Source organism: Kogia breviceps, chromosome 6, assembly GCF_026419965.1.
Source record: "Kogia breviceps isolate mKogBre1 chromosome 6, mKogBre1 haplotype 1, whole genome shotgun sequence".
NCBI lineage: Eukaryota > Metazoa > Chordata > Mammalia > Artiodactyla > Physeteridae > Kogia > Kogia breviceps.
The window spans coordinates 140696735-140707698 of record NC_081315.1 but is presented as its reverse complement, the minus strand read 5'-3'; positions in this window follow the sequence as shown (position 1 = coordinate 140707698).

Genomic DNA, 10964 nt, shown 5'->3' with positions numbered 1-10964 from the left:
GTCCAGTTTGCCAGTGTACTTTAGTTTTAATTGGATAAAATACTTTAGACCCTTAAAATATGTATGGGACATCAGCTTTCTAGAAGTTTATCTTACTCTAAAACTTTGCAAATAATTCTTGTCTGTAAATCACTTTATTTTAGTTCTTCTACTTTAAGCTTCTCAATTGAGGCAGTTATAGCACTCTTCTAAATTGCTTTAAATGCCTAGTTAGAATATATCTAAAGGATGGGTTTTGAAATGACATTTTGTCATGCTGTAAAGATGTGACAAGAGTGCTAAAAAAAATTAATGGAGGAAATATATTTGAAAAGACAGTCATATCTCTGAACAATTTGTTACATTGAAATATTTAAATTTTAAGAACAAGATATATTTGAACTCTAAAATATTATTCTGTAAGACTATATCTTTTCATTTGGATGTTTAAAATGTAGATAAAAGAAAGATGGATACATGTGAGTGGTCTACATGACAGTGGGGTAGAGTTGTAAGATTAGATCTATCACTAATATATTGTTGGACTTTAGCAAGTCATTTAATGTCCTCTGTGTTTGGTGTTTTGTTGTTTTTTATGTCGCAGCATTTTCCAAAATTTAAGAAATATATATATCCCTGTATTAAAAAAAATCTTGCTGCAAAGCTTTGCATTTCAATAGATAAAATTAATACTGCTTTGGACTTCCCTGATGGCTCAGTGGTTAAGAATCTGCCTGCCAATGCAGGGGACACCGGTTCAATCCCTGGTCTGGGAAGATCCCACATGCTGTGGGGCAACTAAGCCCGTGCGCCACAACTGCTGAGCCTGTGCTCTAGAGCCCATGAGCCACAACTACTGAGCCCACGTGCCACAACTACTGAAGCCCGCGGGCCTAGAGCCCATGCTCCGCAGCAAGTGAAGCCACCGCAATGAGAGGCCTGCGCGCCGCAAGGAAGAGTACCCCCGCTCGCTGCAACTAGAGAAAGCCCGTATGCAGCAAAAAGACCCAACTCAGCCAAAAATAAATAAATAAAATTAAAAAAAAAAATAGTGCTGCTCTAAAAATTTTCTGATGTCCAAAGGAAGTTACTCCAAGAGATTCTGTGCTGCTCTTTTTTTTTTTTTTTTTTTTTTTGTGGTACGCGGGCCTCTCACTGTTGTGGCCTCTCCCGTTGCGGAGCACAGGCTCCGGACTCGTAGGCTCAGCGGCCATGGTTCCCGGGCCCGGCCGCTCCGCCGCATGTGGGATCTTCCCGGACCGGGGCACGAATCCGTGTCCCCTGCATCGGCAGGCGGACTCGCAACCACTGCGCCACCAGGAAAGCCCCATGCTCTGTCTTTTTGGTAATTCCTTGGTGACTTTTTTTGAGAAATCAGTTGTATGATTTGTAAAAATATTCATCAGTTTCAAGTTGCATTATTTCAGGAGGAAAGAAATTGAGGGTGTAAATTCATCTTGGCATCTGGATGTTGGAAGAAGATCTGGTCCTCACTTGTTACACGGGTCTATGGGCGAGGTGTTTTGTTGACTACAGCCAGCAGGCAGGTTAGTTTTTAACATGTATGAAGTTTTCAGAGGAGACACTAAGAATTTTAAATGGCTAGCTAAGAGTTCTATTTATATAATAATATTATTAACATAATATTATATATTTTAAGCAACAGATACTTATAACTGTAAATATTTAGGAGAGAAAGATACTGGAAAGGAATTTAAAAGCAAACAGTCTTCTCTGGTTTTTCTGCTTAAGGTCAGATAATTTTTATTAAGACCACATGGCATTTGGCCCTGTGGTTTACAATTATGAAGCTCAAGAAAGGATTATACTACCTGAAATAAAAATACAGGGGGGTAGAAAGAGTGATTGTTCTCAAACAATGCAAATATATTAAAAATAATTTTCACGTTTGAAATGTGCAATTGCTATTAGCAATTCTTTGTGACTTTATTCTCTATGGTTCGCACTCTGCAGCTATACTTAGGGATCGGCTGTGTTCCCCTGAATCATAAAGAATTAGTTTCTTCTTTAGCAGGAATCTGGGAAGCATATGGTCTTATGCAGATGTGCGCATGTGTAATGCTTCTTTTTCTCAGAGTTCAGACAACGGCATGTGGCTCATGGCTCACTTTGTGTCTGTTCAATTTTTTTCCATGTTTTCCAACTTGGAGGAGGCAGAAATGAAGCTGCTTCTCACCTCATTACTTGATCTTTGGAGAATGTACTATAATGACTTGATGGTTTGTATGGTCCCAACAGGAGTCATAAAAATCTTAACTTGTATGATGTTTTGAGACTTAAAATTTTTTCTGCCTCATTTTCAATGAGTTGACAAGAAGAAGTAAAGAAGGAAACGAGCTTCTCAACAGCTAAACTAGTCAAAATCCTAGCCTTGTCACTGAAAGTTTCTGGAGTTCTGAAAATCTGCTTCCATTCCTTAGTGATGCAAACTTCCTGGTTTATTTATTTTACTATGATTTCATCTGAATATTATTAAAAACTGCATTTTTATTTGAAAAATTATTATTGTAATGTCTTCCAAGTGAAAAATATGGAATTATCTTTAATAATTACATATTATTAGAAAAAGATTAAAAATTTTAGTAAAATATCTGATTGTGAATATCTCACTTTTGAATTTATACTTTGGTTATCTGCTAACCATTTTGAAATGGTTAAATGCTATTATTGTCATAACCTTTTCAGAAAATCTCTTTATGTATCTTTACTCTCTGTTTAAAGGTCTGGGCTTTTATCTACATCACCACACATTTAAATATACATTATGATAGATAAGATGATCCTTTGGGACATAGCTACTTGAGATGGTAAATCTGGTGTTTACCAGAACATTCTTTAAAAGCATCCTTCGTATTCTTTTATAAAAAGAGTTGCATAGAAAGTTGTTTTGAGGTGTAGAGTATTGATTGGCTTCAAGGTTGCTGCAGCAGTTTGAGTCTAAGAGTTTTCTGGCTGCCTTCATGACAAAAAAAAATTTCTGTAACTGAAGTATAGTTGATTTACAATGTTGTGTTAGTTTTTGGTATAGAGCAAAGTGATTCAGTTCTATATATATGTGTGTGTGTGTGTGTGTGTGTGTGTGTGTGTGTGTGTGTATATATAAACTTTTTCACATTCTTTTCCATTATGGTTTATCACAAGATATTGAATATAGTTCTCTGTGCTCTACAGTAGGACCTTGTTGTTTATCTGTTTCATGTATAGTAGTTTGTATCTGCAAATCCCCAAATCCTAATTTATCCCTCCCCTACCCCCTAGACAAATTTTTAAATAGTTCATGTTCAGGAAGCAGAGACTCAACAGGGACTTGGAGTAATACAGAATTGCTTTAAAAGACAAGCCAGATATTGAATATCATTTTAAAACTAGAAATTTATCTTTGGTGATCTAAGTTGTTTTCATTTTCACTGTGATAGGCACCCAATATGGTTTCCATTGCTGTAAGTCTTCTCTGGAAATTATGAAAACAAGGAAAAAAATTCTTAAGCAAACAAACAAATGAAAACTACGGAGACTAAGATTTCTTAATTTCTTATAGCTCTTATCTCTCCTTGGGAATATTTGTATTTTAAAAGAGAAACACATTTGTAGAACACATGTTTAACTTAGAGGAATCACATTTTCTGATGCAAAATTTATTGTGTCTTGTAAATAGGAATAGTATTTGGAAGTGAGAGGCAGATGTCCTTTCCACGTGTAGTACCTTTAGGAGGTACCAGATCCACAACTAGGTTCCAACTAGTTCTGAAAAGGTCACATTCTATTCAGGTCACATAGAATTGAGATGTATTTTACTATAGAACTCTTGCTTCCAGTTACACCTATGGAACAAAGTAATTGGACAGATATAGGTCCAATTGTCATGAAACTACTTAATAATCATATAAATTTGTGCAATAAAACACTTTTTGGACCTCAAGATCCACATCTATATAATGGGGCTAATTATATCAAACTATAGGACTGTTGTAATGATTTGGAATAATTCAAGAACAAAATAGTTTGTCTGGAATATATTAGGTACTCACTAAATGATAAAATATAACATATAGAGCATAGTCTATTTTTTGGCATGATACTGTAATACACCAGGCATTGTGCTGCGTGTTAAACTCACAGGAACTTACTTAATATTCTCAACAATCCTCTGAGGCAGAAGATACTTAAAATTATTTAAATATTATTTGAAAATTTTAAATATTTTAAATTAACCTAATTTTAAATATGAGGAATTTAAAGCTTAGAGATATTAACGTGTCCATGGTCTCATGGTTGATGCTAACTATAGAACTGGGTGGAAAACCAGGATTAAGAGTTCTTACCCACTAGCATAAACGGTCTCCATTCTGACATCCATCTACTTGTGCTACCAATAGAATTCATTTCCATGTCAGCATTATCCTGTTTTTGTAATGATATATAAGGATACACCTTATAAATTTATACTTACTCATTCTAGATTAGATAGGTGGTTATTATTTACTCTACTTATCAGATCACAGGTGGCAGCTTTGCAGTTCACTATCTAAATCTACTACCCGACGTGGAATGGCATAAGCTGCAGGACCCTGCAATACAGCATTTTAGTCAACTGAGAATCTAAACTCCCAAGTTGTTGATTTTCTCTTTGAAAAACATAAACGTGAAGGATAAATAAAATTCCAAAATAAAGGAATTGAATACCTGGAACATTTGCTTTCTGTGAGATGATGGCAAAATGATGTTTGACAAACTGGTAAAGTATTTTAGTATATCTCTTTTAAAGACCTAAGATTTTGACTGGAATTGTTAGAATACTTTTGAAAATACTGAAGTCTAGACGAGGAGCATTAAGGATAGAGATTCCATCCACCCTGAATGAAGCAGGTGAACCCAACAATAAAGTTGTAGCAACCATGCCGCCTAAGATTTCTCTGACCATGTGATGACACCAGCTGCTCTGCTAAAAAGCCTTTGAAAGTGTTCTTTTAACCTCCTAGGATATTTCTAATTTCAGCTCTGGATATTTCTTGGCATAGAAGTTTTGGAGTACAATTTATCTTTGTACTGGCAGGACAAGTCTAACTTATGATCCTGAGCTTGGATAATAAGAGGATTATTGGCAGGGAGAGTTCTGTGGTTGGCCTTTAAAAGCTTTTTATTTTCCTGTTTAATCAATCCCTTGATTGTTTATCTTCCAGGCATAAGACAATATTTTTGCCATTCTCCTTTTGACCGAATTTATTTGGATAAATTATTTGTATTTTTATTCATGTGTGAAAGAAGCATAACAATTTTTGTCACTAATGCATATGCATTATATAGTATGCCAGAAATAATGGTGTGAGAATAACTTCATTTTTCACCTCTTGATGCGCTTTTTTTTTTTTTTTTATGACTAAGAGGCCCCACTGGACTTTATATTCCGTTCATCTTGCTATGAAGAAAATTCCAGGAACAACTTTTTTTAAAACTATGAACAGATTATTTTGAGTCTTAATATATCCTCAGCATACTAGCACTTTTTTGCCATTTCTTTCAAAACACCTTTATTTGGGGGAGTCAAGCATTTAATTTCTATCAAAAGGTAAAATTTTATTTTGTAGATTTATCTTATTGATCTCTGAAATTATGAAACACAAAGATGCAAGATGAAGCAAATTCTGTGAAAACAATGGCTAGCATAAAAAATATTCAGTAAATTTTTATTAATGACATCTTAAGTGATTGTGTTGATACTCTCTATATTTAGCTGTTACTTATTTGGGACCAAGATTAACAATATATTTAAAATGTATTGTTTAGTTTCCATAGTTGCATAAAGATTTCAAGGGAAAAACAGGAATCATATATAATTTATCCTTTTTTTGTTATATGAACACAACTATTATGTTATCAGCATGTTAAGTAGAGATATACATGAAAATACAATAATATATATATGAAAATTGATGCTTTCAATGAAACAAATACTTTAGGTAAGAAAGTGTAATACTTAGGCTAATTTTTTGCGTGTGTTTTACTTTTTGTTTTTGTGTTTGTTTTGGTTGTATGGTTGGCTTTTGTGCCTAATTTCTCCAGATGGCCAGTTTTCTTTATATCAGAAGATAATTGTTGTGTTATCCAACTCACCTGGCTGGTATAGCATTTTACAATTTTTAATGAAACAGGTCAATTCTTGAGTAGAGGCAGAGCAATTGATTGGATGAGAATTCTGTCACTTTCATGTTCTTAGACTATTGGTCTGCCTAAGACTCTGTAAATTCTGTAGATAGGCTAAGAAAGTTATTGGTTTTCCTCAGCTATTAAAGTAGGAAGAATATTAGGGATATTCCACTCATCTGAACACTGGATGAACATTACATAAGTGGATATGAAGTGATAAAGTAGTCAAAGATATTAAACTCCTAAAAATAGCAAATGAAATATTGATTCTTTTAGAAATTTTCTCAAAACTGAAATTGGACAACAGAAGTCAACCATTGTATTGAAACAAAACTACATTTCTGAAATACTTAATTCTATACGATTTTCAGAATACATCTTTTATTTTAATAATATGCCTACATAATTTTTTAAATTAATTAATTTATTGATTTTTGGCCGTGTTGGGTCTTCGTTGCTGTGCGCGGGCTTTCTCTAGTTGCGCCAAGCGGGGGCTACTCTTCGTTGCACTGCGCAGGCTTCTCATTGCGGTGGCTTCTCTTGTTGTGGAGCACAGGCTCCGGGGGTACGCAGGATTCTGTTGTTGTGGCAGGCAGGCTCAGTAGTTGTGGCTCGTGGGCTCTAGAGTGCAGGCTCAGTAGTTGTGGTGCACGGGCTTAGCTGCCCTGCAGCATGTGGGATCTTCCCGGACCAGGGCTCGAACCCAAGTCCCCTGCATTGGTAGGTGGATTCTTAACCACTGTGCACCAGGAAAGTCCCTGCCTACATATTTTAGAATGAAAATGGATTAACCTGTAAGTAATGACTTCATAGAGTTGTAACAGGTAATATTCCATGATCGGTGTTGTCATTTTGTAAGTATCAATACTATGTTTCTTTTAGATTTTGCTTAATGCAATCTTGAGACCTCTCATCTCCTACACGTAAGACACATAGTCTTTAGTAAATAGTTACCACTTTTAAAGGAAAAAGTAAATCAACCCCCACTTTACATTGTTCCTCTGAAATATTAGCAAGCTTCTTACAGCATAGATATTTAGCTTATAGGGATGTAGAGGAAACAAAAAATGTAAAAAGTACTCTCACATTTCTTCCTTGATTTATTTACACAGATGTACTAGAAGATCCAATTAAAGAAGAACAACTAAAACATAATTATTCTATTTTATAAAAGTGGTTATTAAAAATATCTAAAAGATAAATGAAACCTATTTTGTAGTTCTAGAATTAAAAATATATAAGCCACAGTAATAAAATTTACTTAACTTTCATTAGTTTAAGGAAGAAAACTCTACTTTACTTTTCACTTATTAGATTACAATTGCTATAATCTAATTTTGGAAAAATTTGGAGTAAATAGTAAACTCAGGCCAAGCTGAAACTGATAAATGCATACCATACAATGCATGTTACAGAACAGCCTAAGAATATGAGAGAAGAAAAATCACCAATAATTCCTAGGCATTGTGGTAGAATTTTGCCTGAAAATCAGAGTCATTTTGTTTGTTCTTATGGCACCTCACCTAGGCAGACTGGATGGGAAATAATGATATTTTGGTTTACATATGGGGAAGAGAGTCACAATCATCTGAAGCATCAGGAGCAAGGAATACTTGATGGCATGAAAGGAGACTTGAGTAGGAAAATATTCAGGAATAAAAACTTCAGACTTATAATCAGGAAAATTGAAACTCCCAGATCACCTTCACTAGTGATAAACCCATTCCACAGCTGCTGTGAGTACTGGCAGATAACTCCCAGCTGCTGCCTACTCCACCTTACTGCTCCCATCTCCAGGCTTTGGCCAATGGCTGACTGAAATGCTTTGACTGAATTAACATATAAGTTTATTCAAAAGTAATTTTCATTGTATCTTCATTGCTGTGTGAATACTTTAGCCATATGTTGCTTAAGTATCATTAAGAAACAAGTACAGCCACTAGATTTCACAAAAATCTTTGATTTTTTTCTTTAATAAATATAATTCAAACCATCTGAAAGATACAAGATTAATTAGCAAAAGTACAATCTAAATAATAGACTTCCCAATTAAGAATTATGAGACCCCTAACAAGAAAAGTGTTTAAATATATCTATGTTATATATCTGTAATTTTCAGCAACTCTTACCCAATAGTTAGGTAAGCAATCTTATCTGACCTTCTGAACCCAGAGGTAGGGATCCTCTAACTAGAAGAAAATAAAGAATGCTTACCCCAGTTCCTACGGAGATTCAAAGACTTTCGAGAACAGTTTTATCATATCTGTAAACGAATTCTCTTTTTATTCCTATTATTGAGATTTATAGCTAAGATTTTAAGTATAGAGAACACTTTTTGTTCATTTTCAAGTTTAAGCACTATACAAATTATTCAAGTGATGAATGAACCTCAAAGGAAACTGAGTGTACTTGAACAGTTATACTTTCGACTGCTGTAGCAGTTATCTATTATCCCAATAGTGTTGCAAAACAGCAACCACAAAACCTCTGTGACATGCAACAATATTGTCATAAATATTTTTCCTCGTGGTTCTGTGTGTCAGCTGGACAGTCCCGCTGACCTAACCTGGGATCATGGGGTTCACTCCTGTCTGTAGTCAGCTGTTCATCAGCTACAAGTTGGCTTTTCTGATCTTGGCTAAGCCTTCTGTCATGTCTAGGCTTCGACTGGTACAACTATGCCTACTGGGCTCTGTTGCTTGTTCTAATAATGAAGGCAAAGAGCAAAAAGAAGGAAATGGAAGTACACAAGCTCTGCTCTCATCAAATGTGTCCTTGTTCCCTTAGCTAAAGCAATCACGTGCTCAAGCTCAGAGTCAGTATGGGAGGGCATGACCAAATGCTATAAAACTGAAGGCCAAAAATGCAATTAATCTCCTGCAACGGGCTGCGCCTCAGCTTGGACTCTTACTAATATATTTCCTTACCACTGCTTTCTATTTCAGGGTTAACTGGTGAGCTTAGAGGAAATAGGGAAAATTTGGGGGGGGGTTTGAAGGAAGAGATGTAGCCAAATATTAAATCTGTTGTCTGAGAATATGACATAATCACAGGATCTTTATTTTCTTAGGAGGCAAAACACCCCAGGAAGAGTGAGGATTTTTTACTGAGGCTCAAAACAAAAATCATGATATAAATAAACTTATTTCAATTAAATCCAAAATGTATAAATAATTTACTATATACCAAGTATAAGTACCAATTTGGTAGATGCTTGGTATTAACATTCAATGAATATGTCATAAATCAGAGTTCCTCAAGATTTAAAGTACATTTGAATTGCTTGAACGTTTTGTTAAAATTCATATTCTGATTCATTAAGCTTAGGATGGGCACAAAATTCTTCATTTCTAAACAGGTCCTAGGTTGAACCCAATATTCCTAGTCCATAGAATACCACTTTGAATAGCAAGGTCATAGATTATACCTACAAGAAACAGAGCCCAATATGGGTAATGAAAGTGAGGCATGTAGACAGATGTTACTCTGTGTAAATACAATGATAGAAATATATATAGGAAAGCGGAACTGAAGGGAGAGGTATTAACTATGTTTGCATTGGAGCAGTCATTACATGGAGCTACCTAATACCACAGCATCCTGAGTACTTCTATACCACTGGAGTGTGGTAACAACAGGTTAGGGAAGTTATTGCAATTGAGTATTTGCCAAATCATGAATGTAGTTGATGGGAGCCACCTATCCATCTACAGACTTAAGGTAGGCCAGTCACTTGGTTAGCTATGCTTTAGATATGCTTTTTAGCACCCTCCCCCTCTGACCATAGGTAAGAAGGGAAAACATGAAGGCACTGAGAATACTTTAGAGATAATTTCAATAGTGGACGTTCTCTAGGATGGAAGCCTTAATTAGTGTCATGACAGGTCGAGTGATGAGAATGTACTCAAGACACATTTAAAAGATGAGATAGTGATAGATTAGTTAAGTAAAGAAAGGTAGGTGGAAAAGATACAGAAAGCCCCTCCAGTTAGCTATTACTGTAGATACAAGTGTAAGCACATGTGAAGAGTGTTATTTCTCAAAAGAGAAGGAAGTATTAGAAGAAAAGAATATGAACTATATCCTGGTCAAAAAGACATTATGCAAGGAAGTCGATGTTTCAGCTCAGAGAAGAAAAGAAATGAGCACTTATTGGCAAAATCTAATTCTCAATGTCTCTAGTCTTTCCAATAAGACTTCAGTTCCATTTTAGAGTATTTAGAGTATTTTAGCAGGTGGTCCATTTTCGGTGACTCTTTCCTCAGATGTTCACCTATTATCGCACCTTTAGAGTTGCTGATTGACACCTACCTATCGTCAATATTAGATGCTTGTTGTCATCCCTGCATGATTTTATTCTTGGAAACTTCCCCTCCCACTTGGTAAATCTACCAATCATGCTGTCCATGCTGTCAACATTTTGCTGAACCAGAGCTGTACCTGGGTTACTGGTGCTATCAGAAAATACCACTATGTTTTCTAGGATCACAAATCATAAAGAGAGTGTGAGCTGCAACTACATGTCTGAAGGAAACTTAGTCATAGGAAAGAGAAAATGAAAGGACCTGGCTCCTAATGGCAGCCTTTGTGTCCTGGAATCCAGCCCAACTTAAAGCCATGTCTATCCTAGAGTGTAGCTATATAATTCGATAACTTCCTTTTATGGTGTTTAATCTATTTTGAGATAGATTTTTGGTTCTTGTAAACAAAAGGATCTCAGCTAACTTGATGCCTACAAAAAAAGGAATAAAATTACCTGTCTTTCCAGTTTCAGTGGATTAAATTCTTGCTTGCTCCTAGGCACATGAAAACTATCACCC